The sequence below is a fragment of the Dermacentor silvarum genome, chromosome 2 (genome assembly GCF_013339745.2).
Source record: "Dermacentor silvarum isolate Dsil-2018 chromosome 2, BIME_Dsil_1.4, whole genome shotgun sequence".
Classification (NCBI taxonomy): domain Eukaryota; kingdom Metazoa; phylum Arthropoda; class Arachnida; order Ixodida; family Ixodidae; genus Dermacentor; species Dermacentor silvarum.
Genome location: NC_051155.1, coordinates 190,142,259 through 190,155,369, shown reverse-complemented (window position 1 = coordinate 190,155,369; position 13,111 = coordinate 190,142,259). Strand labels below are relative to the sequence as shown.

At 55.7% G+C, this 13,111-nt stretch overlaps 1 protein-coding gene and 1 long non-coding RNA gene across 2 annotated transcripts in view; one reads left to right on the top strand and one right to left on the bottom strand.

Annotated features, from left to right (window-relative positions):
- Positions 1 to 13,111, bottom strand: part of LOC119442335 (apoptosis regulator Bcl-2) — an 88,801-nt gene that overhangs the window by 25,696 nt on the left and 49,994 nt on the right. The gene's annotated exons all lie outside the window — the stretch shown is intronic.
- The window catches only part of LOC125943254 (uncharacterized), a 52,053-nt gene continuing 46,446 nt past the window's right edge, over positions 7,505 to 13,111 (top strand). Inside the window, exon 1 of the long non-coding RNA XR_007465697.1 lies at positions 7,505 to 11,777. This is a non-coding gene — a long non-coding RNA (uncharacterized LOC125943254). The remainder of the gene's footprint in view (positions 11,778 to 13,111) is intronic.

The following is a 13,111-nucleotide window of genomic DNA, read 5'->3' as shown; positions in this document are numbered from 1 at the left end:
GGAACGCGGCCCCTACAACTTATGTATACTCTCGCGGAGAAGCCGCGCAGAGCTAGCGCGCCGCGAAGAACGCACGCACTCGGCGGCACACCAACAGCCACGGAGAAGGCAGGAGAGAGGAGATTCGTTGAAGGGACGCATGGGGGAGAGGAACGGCCGAGAATCGGAGAACGAAAGAAGGAACAAGGATGCGAGAAAGCAGTGCGCAGCGGAGGGGTGCCGGCGGCGCGTGAAAAAGAACAAAGTCCAAAGGAGGAGAGAGAGAGAAAAAGAACGAGGCTCGAGTTGTACTTTTCCCTCAGCGCCTGCTCTCTCCACAACGGAGAAAGAGGACGCCTTTTATGTTTGCCGTCGTTTTTATGCACACCGAACGCTCTCCCTCGCAACGTCCCCTCTCCGCATCTAGAACGGCAGAGCGAGGGAAGCAGAGGAGGGCCAGGCGCGTACACTTTCCCGCGAGGGCCGTCGTTTATGTCCCGTAGAAGTCTGCAAGTGACTACGCGTACGCACGGAGCGGCGTCCAGAGGAGGCGCACTGTAAGTCGGGACCTCGAAGCTGATGCACAGTCCATGGTACGCACGCAGCGATGAATTACTTGAGATTTCACTTATCTGCACGGGGGTCGAAACATTTTACGTTTCACACTACTGCAATAGGGTCGTGAATTCACACACAGAGAAAGATGAGCGTTTCTACAGCCAGCCGAACACATGAAATACTCCAACGAAGACAATGCGCATACGCACTGCCGAGAGCCAGCACAGCGATGTGACATCGCACACACAAGCAAAAGCGTTTGAAAACTCTGGCTACTCAAACTGAATAAAACGGACAACGCAAGGATAGGTGAGCCCGTTCATCCTTATTCGGTCTCTTAGCATGTACATCAGCAGAGCTGCGAACTACCACATTCGCTGCAGGATTCAACTGCGGACCTCTGCGTGCACAGTCATTTTCGCACAACGGGCCACGAGGAAATGGAACGTTGGGGAATAGCACATCCATTGAAAAAGCTCGGTGCGCAAGCTTCACGGGCGACCGAGCATCGGGTGAACCGAGATGAGGCGCACGCGAGACCAACTGCGTCCGATAACACCACTCGAGGTAGACAAAAGCTGTTCTCGAGAAGCAGCTCCTCGCGAAATTTAATTAGGAGCCGGGTGAACCGTGCGTGTACACACGTCGCCGCCGCGCGTGGTCGCCATAGGGGAGGGCGCGCCCTTCCAAAGAGAGGCGCGAAGCCCAGCTGATGCATGCCTGGCGCAACAGCATCGATCGCTGGTACAACCGTTTCCAAGGGCGCAGTGCGATAGCCTGTCCTCTTACCCTCCACGCTAAGCAACGCTCTACTTTCGCTAGCCTGACACCTACGAGCGCTCATCCCTCGCGGCTGTGGCGACGGTGGGCATAGACCGGGGAAAGTGCGGCTTCAACGGTTCCTTCATTGCACTGTGTGCCGCGTTATGGCTCTTTAGGATACGCAACTGGCGATTCTGAAAACTGAATCGGAGTCGTTCATGTCGCTCCGCTTACAGCGATGTCGAGCAAGAAAATAAGCCAGAGTTCCGGCCACAACAGCGATTCAGCGTCGTAACATAGCTTATCCCGCTCTAATCGTAATGCGATAAGTCCAGGGGCGTGATCAGCGAATCAAATGGGTAAGTGGGAGCGCAAAGATAGTTGTCAGAAATTGCACATTCGGCAAGAGAAATTTCTTAAAGCAATTAGTGTAAGCACATTCGCAGATGCATGCCTTAAGAAGAGGCTCATCGACTCCTCAGACGGGAACATGGCTCCTAAATCTGGCCGACAGAATGAAGTCCCTGGTTTTGTACGATGCATATAATGGTTTAACAGAGCCAAATAAATGTGAAATCGAGGCGCAAGCTCCGAAACTGGCAACAATAAACAACGAGCCTTCTGAAACGAGAGGTCCGTACGAGCCCACAGTGGAAAAACCAGCAAGCAACGGCCAGTCTGTGGCGGGGGGCCCCTCCGAAAAATTTTCGACCAGACCCTGGCGGCGGCGGCGAGCGACGAGCCAGCCATCACGGAGAAACGGCGAGAAAGACCCTCCCAGCAGCGAAGGTCGTGGGACCGCACGCTTCCCATTGAGTTCCTGTTCCTGGGCACGATGGAATGCGGCCCTCCTCCTCCTCCGCCCCATACGTTTTTTGTTTGTCTTCCCTCCCGTTCTTCGCCGTCACAGGGGTCGGGCGGTGGCGGCCCCTCTGGGGGCCCCCCTTCCTGCGTGCAACCCCCCCCCCCCCCCCCCGGTGCCGAAGGAGAAGGATCCCCCCCTTCAGCCGTCAGTAAAAAGGCCGCCGCCGGCTCTACGAGCTGCTTGCTGCTGCCACACACTGATGCGGCGGCTCCTTCCACCGCCGCTGCTGCTGGGACACGTCTCTCGCCCGAGGAATTCGCAGGGCCGTCGAACTGTTGCCGCCGATGGTGCCAACGCGGCCCGACGGCCGTCGCTGTATCTGTGCGCGAAGGGAGCTAGCTATACGCTTCGCGCTGGGAACAGCTATTTCATTGAGCTGCATGTGCGGACGTATGTCAGCAAATACTGCGCGCCAGCTTCAATAAGAGGAACGCAGAAACAACAACAACAAAAAGGCTTCTTTCGAAAATACCTGGCACTAACTAAGCAACGTTCAGTGAGAAACTATACGCCTACCACAAGTTTATCCCCACAGCGCTGGTAGGAGAGATTCAGCGTAACACTACGACAAGAGCGACCCGTCCGCCGCGCGTGAGAGGCGGTGAAGCAGCTGCCTCTCCATCCAACAGACAGCGCGACCTTCTTCGCGGCTCCCAACCGACCGACACCCAATCCCGATAAGGAAAACGCGCGAGTGTAAATGACGTTGAGGACGCAAGGCGGCCCAGCTCTCCCGCGCAATGAGAAAAGCGGCGCCACTGGATATGCACCTGGCTTACTGATCAGCGCGTACGCGCTTCTCAGAGCGAAGGACACCCGAGTGCCAGGCACAGCGACGTGGAGGGAGGTAGTCTGCGAGAAGACGCGGACCTCCCTAGACGAAGAGAGACTGCGCGCCTGAAGATGGAGAGACGTGACCGAGTGGCCAAGCAGCGCCCCGCCGCCGTGTTTACGAGCGTCGCGGCCGCGACCACTCCACTCCGGTTTCGAACAGCAGACATCCTCGGCTGCACTACAGCTGAGAACTGCTGAACGGCCACGATTTTTGCTGCAGGATATAGGATCCATCTTCACAAACTCAAACCCTCCAGTGGAAGCAAGGGGAACAACGCAGCGCACGTTTGAACACTCGAAAACTATAGACTACCGCTCCCCACAAATGCGAGAGACCTTAGATGAGGGAGGACTATGGGAAGTTGCGCAATAGGAAGAAGTGGGGGTGGGGGGATTATTAACGAAATCAATTCTTAACATTCATCTGAAACATATTTCGCATTATGCAGCCGTCAGAATAACGCTGCTGCCGTGCTTAGAAATTGAACCCAGGACCTCACGCACAGAACGCGAGAACCTCGACGCTACCGCAACGTGTACCGCACCTGAAAAAGCACACCCTCCAAAATTCATCTGACCCACAGGGCTACCGCAAATAGCCTAAACACCAACGGCAAACCTAACGCCACCCGAGGAACGGTGAACAACCAAGTCAACGAGCTTCCTCCACGAGTCCACCTGTCCCACCGCGAAAGCCCATTCGTTCAATGAAAGCGAAGGAATGTCCTGTACATGTCGACGGACGAAGTAATCCTTTCGTTCACTTGTTGGACGCAGTATTTTTTTTTTTTTTTTTTTTTTCGAGGACAACAAGGGCACCCCAAACCACGACAAGCGAAGCGGTGCTTCTCCACTCAGCCCGCAGCTGGCTGCGTTGCTAGCCGCTCGCGGGGAATGCCTGCCACCTCTGAAAGGAACGCAGAGAGGGCGAGAGACGCGGGGAAGGGGCGAGGTACGGGAAGGTTTTCCGACGTCCTTCACGAATACCACTGCGCATCGAAGAAGTCTCGAACCGCTCCGCGCGCTTTTTTTTTTTTTTTTTGCCCTACCCGGCTTGGACGGGTTGTTTTCACGTTTGCTTGCTCCCAGCCATTACAACGCAATTCTCGGCGGCACACACTTTTCTCCACGGAGAAGGCCACCAAAGGCAGCGAATGCCCTTCGCTCGCCCCCCTCCTCTTGAGAAAGAGGGCGTCTCCTTCCCCAACAACGCCTGTGGCGTGAACTCTCCTTCTCCCCTAAGTGAAATCTCCCATGGAATGCGTTCCGAGAAGCGCCACCCAGCTGGACTCGTTCTTCTCCGGTCAGGCATGCGCAATATAAACAACCAACACAAGCGCTGCTCGTGACGGGGGCAGACGAAAAGGAGAGAGAGAGAGCGAGAGAGAGAACTATGCCTCCTCGCCTGCAGTACGCCGAAGAAGCCAGCTTCGGTGATCGTTCTGCGAAAAAGCCGGTTCGACGGGAAAGCACTGCCAATGACGGAAAGCAACAAAGAAGGCGCGGTAATCTTCCACTGTCAAAGGGCCGCGCACTGCAGCTAGCCAAGCTGTACAGGTTGCCAAAGTGCGCTAAGCTGGTTAAACGGCGCATAAGAACTCGTAACTCGCAAAGATGTAGCAGATGCGGGTAAAAATGGTTTGGGTATGTTTACGTATGAGCCACACGCAAATACTGCAATTCTATAGATTTTCGCCGGAGAGAACAATTTAGTTCAGGTAGCCTGGCTGACACGAACGCCGTACCAAAACGACAGGCGTTGCACTATTTTGCAATCTATTCGTGCACTGAAAGAAAACTCGGGCGGAACAGCTATACGCGTATGGCGAGAAATCGCAGAACTGCGGCGATCCAGAACGCTTCGTGTGAGCCTAGTTAGTGACAAGGTTAGAAAAGAAGCAAATGATGAACAGGTCAGGCCGACCCTGGCGCCCCCTTTCCTTCTTTCTGAGAGAAGATGGATCCCACCAACACCACCTAAAAGCTAGGTGGTGGTGCTCCCACGGGAGGGAAGGGGAAAGTCACCATGCTACAGTGAGTCTCGACGGTGGTCGTCGCTATTACAGCGCATGCCTGCAATCCGAAACCGCAGGGAAGCGCGACGGGTAAAGACGTCGCCCCCTCCCCGAGAGCGACGGAGTTCCAACTGACGGACAAGGGACAGCGTTTATCGCTTCTCGTGACAGACGTCACCGTGAGGCGGCATCCCGACCCCCCCCCCCCCCCCCCCCCCCCTTCTCGCTATAGGATGCCGAAAGAGCGGCAGGCCCCGTCTTTCGGGTGCCCATCTTCGGGTAAGCAACATGTCGATGCCGGAGAGCACTTCGCCCGCTGAGGCCTACTACTAGAAGGAAACAGCCTGTACTGTGCATTTCGTGAATGTTGAAAGCATACACGTACTAATGCCATAACGTCGCGGCCGAGAGAGGGCGAACGAAAACAAAAAACACCCTGTATTATTCACGCACCGACTGACATATACCTGTATGTTAAAACGCCGCTGTAACGAGCTTGGGGGAGTCGGTTGCTAGAGAGCACAACTAATTACAATAAAAATTCAGTTTCACCGCGACAGATCAACTCCGATCCATCGTAACCGTTAAATGTTGGGGCAGGCAAATACCATCACTTCTAAGTGACACTGAAATCACTATCAAGATCCACGTAAGCGGTCTACTGAATTGTCACACGTATATGGGAAAGAATCAAGGACGGTACTGAAAGGCCATGCAGACTAGGCGACGCATCCACCTTCCAAGCAAATACCCACCGGCATCCAAGCGAGGCACGGCAGGTCACGACGTCGAGGAGCCCGCCCATAGTCAGGGCGCAAATCGGCTCGCGCCTCGGAAGAGTGCACGGCTGCTCCGTGAAAGCGCGCAAATTAATAGCCGCGGCCCAACGCGACGCCACTTGGCCCCGACTCCCCCTCGGAATGGATAAACGAGGGGCGTGCGGCCGTTTTTTTTTTTCCTCTCCGAAGAAGAGTATAGTAGTAGTAGTGAGCGGGCAGACGCACGGACGGCTTCCGTCGGCCGCCACGCTGCTGATCGGACTGCCTCGACTATTACACCGCGCCAAGCCAAGTGTCGTTAACCAGCTGGAAACTAACCTTGACCGACGAGACGGCGGGGCCTTGAGTGGTGCGGGTGCGGCTGCACTCGGCTGACCCCAGAGAGGCGCGTACGGCCGGCGCCTCTGCGGCGTGCGTACGTTTCCGCGTCCCTTTCTCGGCGGCCGCACTTTCACGGAGCGTCTCGCCTCGTCTCGCTCACGGAGCTATGCGCAGGAACGCACAGCCCCGGCTCGTATATGAACTCAGGATGGACTATTCGGCAACACATGCGCGCAAGAACCTGTGCTCCGGAGAGGCGCACGAATGAAACTTCCTTGAAAGGCTACGGTGCAATAGGACCGTGTCTTGATTGCATTGACCGCCAAGGCACGTCCTTGCATTGCATGCACTCTAACGCTGCGCATCCACCAGCAATCAATACAGGATGCTTTGTAACGACTGGGCAGCTCAATACGAAATGAAGTGGCGCACAGTAAATGTCTGCGAGCAGCAACGGCTGCCTGTAAGGCTAGGGATACTAAACCGGCACTGTAGAGTGAACAGAACGAACAGCTTCTAATTTCGCGGGCCTCGACGGTTCAAGGACAGTGGGCTCGGTATAAGTGTCGCCGCGGCCACTGGCACTACGACGGAGAGGGAGTGGCCCTCGCGGTTCCCTCGCCACCGCTATGCCGGCGGCCCATTCTTGGGCGGTGAGTCAGCCGCCGAGCATCAGGGGGACTCGCAAGACGACAGCCGTATCTCTCTCTCTCTCGGGGGCGCCCGCTTCGCCACGTGTACACGCGGCCGGGACTGCGCCGCGCCAGCTGTCTTCTACTAGACGGCCGGCACGATAAAACAGAAGGCGCATTTCCGGCCGTGGTGAGCATAGGTTAACTTCAGTGCCGTTTCTTACACTACTGACAGACCACTCGCTACGGAGATTATCTTCATTTTTTGTCTTTGACGTTCGGTCTAATTCCATCTGACCAGAAGACGTAGCTACGACTTGCATCTCAACCGTAAGAGGCATGACCCCGACTAAACGCTGACGCTGCATCTGTGGTGTACTGCCTGCTGCGTACGAAGATAAATCGAAACACTGAAATGCTGACACAATAAATCGTAGTTTGCGAACCTGCTATTGACGTGGCAGCTATAACCAGACGCTAATAAACTCCTGTAAATAAACACGAGGTAGTTGAGCGACGTTTACGACAATACGCCGGAAAGAACGGCGGTAAAGCCTGATAATCAGTACAATACGATGTGTAGAGGTGCCCCACAAGGGATGAAAACTTGAAGAATGTTCAGAAAAGAACGTCAAGCGAGCTTCCCCAGTAGGAAAAGAGGGCAGCCGAAAACAACCATTCAATGGGGCACAGTGATTAAGTCGAGAAGATGCCAGCGATGTCCCTACCCGGGAACAGCAAGCGCGGGAGGGCGGAAGCGCGAGAACACGAAGACGGCTACTGCGGTTTCTAGAACGCTTGCTTACTTGCTTGCTCACGTGCGTAAACACGGGTGGAATGCAAACCCCCACGAAAAAGAAGCTCCAGTCCCCAGGAGGAGAGCGAGGAAGGCATGTCAAGTTAGAGCGGGGACTGCGGACGGCAGAGTGCACACAAGAGAGCACAGCCGCACACCGGCCACAACCACTGGGGCGAGCAGAGCCTTCTCCGGGTCAGTGCTGGGACCCGATTCCTGGAAAGATCCGCCGAAGCACCAGGAAAGCGAGTAAAAAAAAGAAGTCATAAAGAGCCCCGCGGTTATGGGACCCTTGGGGAACCTTCGAGAAAAAAAATAAAATACGAAGGGGGAAACACGAAGCGTGCAACGTACGCACCACGACACGGAGGCACTGAAAAGCAGCAACAGCACCACCGGCGCATACCACAACGCTCCCTCGCCCTTCTCCCCTGGCTGCATTTCAGCAAAAGCACGGCAGCTGAGAAGGCGGTCGAGGAGCAATGAAGGGAAGGGGGTCCTTGCGAGCGGCCTCCGCAACAGCCTCGCTTCCAGGCCAGGTTCTGGCTCGACGGCTCTTTGCACGCGCGGCGGCGAGCAAAGCAAAACAAGAGTGGTCGAGCCCGCTTTCGCGCTGCTACATCCGCGTTCCTCAGAGAGACGGCCGGCAAGGCCTTGCCAAGCAACAGCGGCCTGCACACGCAGGGGCGCGCGTATTGCCGGACTGCACAGCAGCAGCAGGGAGACGAACGTTCGGGGAGAGCGTGCGAGGCAGAGAAGAGGAGCGGCGGCCGCCGGAGCTAATCACAGAGTCTGGCGCGCCGGCAGTGCGTCGACGGGTAATGGTCAACGATCGCCCCGGGACCGATCCAAAGAGGAGCCGACAAATTGGGCGGTCAAGGGGGCACGCAACGCGCCGGCTCCCGTGGGCCGCGTTGTGCGGCGGAAGGACTCCCTTTTTTTCCAAGGGGGGTCGGCGGAAGGCGCGAGGTCGCGCGAGCGCGGTGCACGACGGGCAGCGGCGCACATACGGGTACCACGCGCGTTCGCTGCGGCTTGTACGCCTGCCTGCCACTGCAAGAGGGAGGCGCGGACACGACTGCTTCTACAGCGGTAGACGAGGCATGCCCGCCTTCCGCTTAGAACGGTAGCAAAGCGTGAAATGGTGCGTCTCGCCCCCACTCCATAGAGACCAGAAGCCGCAAGATGCCACGTTATAGCTGTCCACAGAACTGTTAGCCCGGCGTCTTGCTAGCCAACAACCGCTGCAGAGAAATCCGATACGAGGAATGAGACTGCTGGACATCAAGCTTGAACGAAAGAAACCACCGACACCTCCTGGCAACACGACTTGTTCGTGCGCCTTAAGCTCCGCCCTTCTAGATTCGGCGTATTACCACACCTAAACTAACTGCTACCCACGCCCTATATGTATAGTAAGCAAATATGGTGTTTCACATAATGACGTTACGGTCGTCGCAGCTTCGGACATACTAACACACAACAGCAGAGCATGACGGGCGCTAGTCACGTGGCTAACAAACCGGCCAGTGCCACCCACGTTCACACCACGAGGCCACAACGCGAGGGAAACCGCACCACGCGAATCGTCCACGGAAAATGCGCTAAACTTTCAGTCACGCCTGCACCGCGCAAGCATATCATCGCCTTCAGGAGCGCACACAAGTTTCCACGCAATTTGCTCTCTTATCAAGGCGGCCAAGCCGGTGCGCCGGCGATGATAGAACGCAGGGGTAGGGAAAACAGGGCCGCGAAAACCGAGTTTTTTTTTTTTAACTTTGTTAAGCGCAAAGCTTCTGTCCCGCGTTTTTCCGCACCCAGCCAGGCACAAAGGAGCCGCCAAAGCGTAGAGATAGGAGAGAATGGGACGAGAGAAAGAAAGAAAAAAAAAGCCGAAAACAAAAAGCCGAACGTAAACTCCACAAGTTTAAGCAGCCACGATGACGACAAACTAGAGAGCACCACGCAGCCCTACGCAAGAAGTGCTCGACACTTTTCGCCGGGCCCCCTTACCATCACTCGCAGGAGACGAAAAAAAAGTAAATACCGACAAAGTTCGCGGGGAAGCCCCACGAAGAGCAGGCGCGCATGCGCCAAAGCAGAGCCCGCTGTCCTTTTCGCACTATGAGCGCATCCGCTCTGTTCCCCTCGCATCCTCTTCCTGCAATGGTGAACACGCTCCCCATCCTCCCTGGGGCTTCGCAGAGCGAGGAGAGCCCCACAATCGATAACGGAACGCGGAGGAGCCGCAGCAACGCCTCCTCGCCATCGCCACTGCCCTCCCCCACATCCCAGAGTTGTTCCTGCACGGAGTGCAAGTCCGCAATACGCAGTGCCGCGCCTCTGTCACACAGCGGACAGTACGCGAAATGCTTTTTGTGCGCGGCTTCTTCGCAACCGAGGCGTGTGCCCTGTATATTCTCTTCCCCTGTATATACTCTCTTCTTCTCAGGCAGAATTCCAAGAATCGCTGGACACGGCTGCGACCCGCGAGAGACGCCAGCCGCACGAGAGCGCAACTGTATTCGAAAAGCGAATGAGAGAAAAGAGAGCAGATATCGTACGATGGCTAGAATTGCCGGTGCCGGTATAAGGCCGGCGGCCCAACAGAGACGACTAATGCCAATTTCGCATACAAGCTCTGAACACCTTCGCAAGGAGCGGGCCATAAAATTTGACCAAGTCACAAATTGCGCAGGCAGCAAGAGCGCGTTCGTGGTCGACTTCTGACCAATCGCGAGAGTCGAGACCACATTTACGGGGGACTATATTATGGTAGTCGACACTGGAAAGCACGATTTCTTGTACAGCGGTCACGATAAACGCGACCCGTTAAGAGTTTTAATAGTCGGTAGCCCATGCCTCACAATCGGTGGCATTCAGTTACCCGCGATATATTTCGCACAGAAATTACGTACAAAACAGATGACGTTTCTTTCAGCTCCTAATCTGAAGTGACCATATACGAAAGTAGGAGATACCTGCAAAAGTGCAACAGACAGCTAAAATACCAATAGAAGTGGGTATGGAATGTGCTGAAGAAAGAAAGTCTCCCGAAGACAAATGGAAAACGATATGCGGGCATGCAAGGTATACGATTGGCGGTGTGAGGTTCGCTCAGCAAGCTATAGGGCTGCCATTCGGCGCTCACCGCCGGGTGGCAACCATTCGCACGCAGATCGCGCGCAGTCCGTTATACACAGTCGACGAGCGCGCACTATAAGCGGCGTCGGGCCCGAGCCCGGACCGCGGGCGCACAGCCGGGGGGGGGGGGGGGGGGCAATTCCAGGAAAAAAGGAGGGCGCGCAGCGGAGGGCAGGATGAGGAGGCGCGCAAAGGAAACGGAGCGCGTTTAAAACCCGTAATCTGGGGCGGCGCAGGCCTCCAAAAGCCGGGGCTCGGTTTCGCGAGGCCCACACGAACCATCGGTTCACTCTCGTGACGACGAGACCCCGTGATGCGAGCGGTGTGCGCGCCAACTTTACATTCCCTGGAAAGCACCCTCCGTCTCGACTCCGGCACTGACGAGGCAGACTCGGGTTCTCTCTCTCTTTCTCTCTGGGCGCAGCGTGAATGAAACGGGTGATGGAGTCTGCAGCGCATCTCGCCACCCACGTCGCCGACAGATATATAGAACTAGGGGTGCGCAGGAATTTAAATTACGAAAGTTGTCGGGCAGGCCCGGGCGCAGATGTCCCAGCGAAATTCGCGTGCTCTGCAGTACTGCAGTGCGAAGGAGGGAAGAAAAAAAAAAAGGACGCTGAAATATTCACCGCTAATAAAAAGTTCAGAAATAGCTGACTACACGAAGCCGCTTGGTTCGCTATTAATAATAGAACGAACGTCTTTTAGAACAGATGACAAGCAAGATCCAGGCAGTTGTCCAGCTGCAATATAGGGGCGCGCGGCCGGGCTAGGACGCAGTCCAGCCCGAGTTGCCATATAGTTTGGGTGTCGACGTTTCGAGCCTACCCAGAGAGGCCGCAGCAGCCAGCCCTGTAAGCCAGTAAGAACTCACAAGGCGGCCAGTTATATTGCGGTATATGAAAGCTTAAAATAGCACAGCTAGCGCACAACTGACACGCACAGAAGATACGAAGCTCGATGTCGCGCCACAATGCTCAGGCGCAAACTACTTCCGAAAAGCTCCGTTCTGGGAAGCCCGATGCAATCACACTGAGCGACCGGCAGCGTCATGAGTACGCACTGGGTCGGACGGTACGCTGCTTCATTTCAGTTTTCGTTCGATGGCAGGCAGGCAGGTCGGAATTCGTGGCGGGCGTCACTAATACTGCCTACATTCCCCCCCGCCGTTTTTTCGAGAGGGGGCAACCGGCTTCCACGGCTAGACAAACCCAACCACGGGAGCCCGACCAGAGATCCCCAGCGCCGCCTAGCGCAGCGCGGCAGCAATTAGCCCAGATGCCAGGCGAAGGTGACGCTAATGCCTCGCGCGGAACCGAGCATCCACTGCACAGCGCGTCGATCTGTAAGAGGGTGTCTGCGAGGGAAGGGGGATGGCGAGCCTTGATGGGATCCGAACTCATTTAGGCGAAAACGATCCTCGCTGGAAGCCGAGCGGAGGTAAACGCGGCGGGCCCGCGAGCGCACTCCCCTGCATTACGCGAGCTCGTTATCGAATTTTCAAAAGGTTCATCGCATCACGCGCTGTCTTATGGGAGATTATACCGGCGTCGGAAAAGGCTGCAGCCGCTCACGCAAGGGCGGCAGTTTGCGCGAACAAGTTCATTTTCACCCAATGCTTCCCTATTTCCATCGCGGACTACATACGCGAGCGCGAATTAGAATGAGAGGGACTTGCAGACTGCGCATTTCCAGACCCGCGAATTCGGCGAGAAAGCGCTTTACGAAGCAACACTAAGAGAATTTCGGCACCATCAAACCTTTACTACTACGGTGTGCGGAATGCTTAAGGAACTGATAGGTGACCATAATCGGATTGACGGAGTAAAATTTCAGTGTTTGAGAGCGCCACTGACACGAATAAAGAAAGAAAAGTTGAGCGATACCGTTAAGATACGGAAACATAACCTACGCACATAAAGGAAGAGAAAATGAACGCAGCATGATGGACTGCCACTTAAAATGGGCGAACGCGGGGCCGGAGCCGCGGTTCCCTCGTCTCGCACCGATACTTTCTCCCGGCGCGCGCGCGCTCACGAACAGCACTTGAACATGATGGATGCGAAGGCGCCTGCGCCGAGATTGCAGGGCGCCAGCATGCGTGGAAACACGGCGTAGGCGGCTTATAAGAGCCGCCAGGGCTTGCTTGAAGTGAGCGCGGCGCACTTATATAGTACAACGCTGCGGACGGTGCACGCCCGGCCCCGCCCACGCTTGCTTGCGCGCTTCGTTTTTCGCTTCATTAAAAAAAAAAAAAAAAAAAAAAAAAAAGGGCAGCTGTCCGCCCGATATTTCAAGAACCGCGCGCACGCGGTTTTCCGCTTCCAGTCCTTTAACGGCGATTACATACTTCATACTTCGATGCAGCGGGACTGCATGTTCCGAAAATTGCGAGGCAGGCGATCTAGGAAGGAAAATTTAAAACG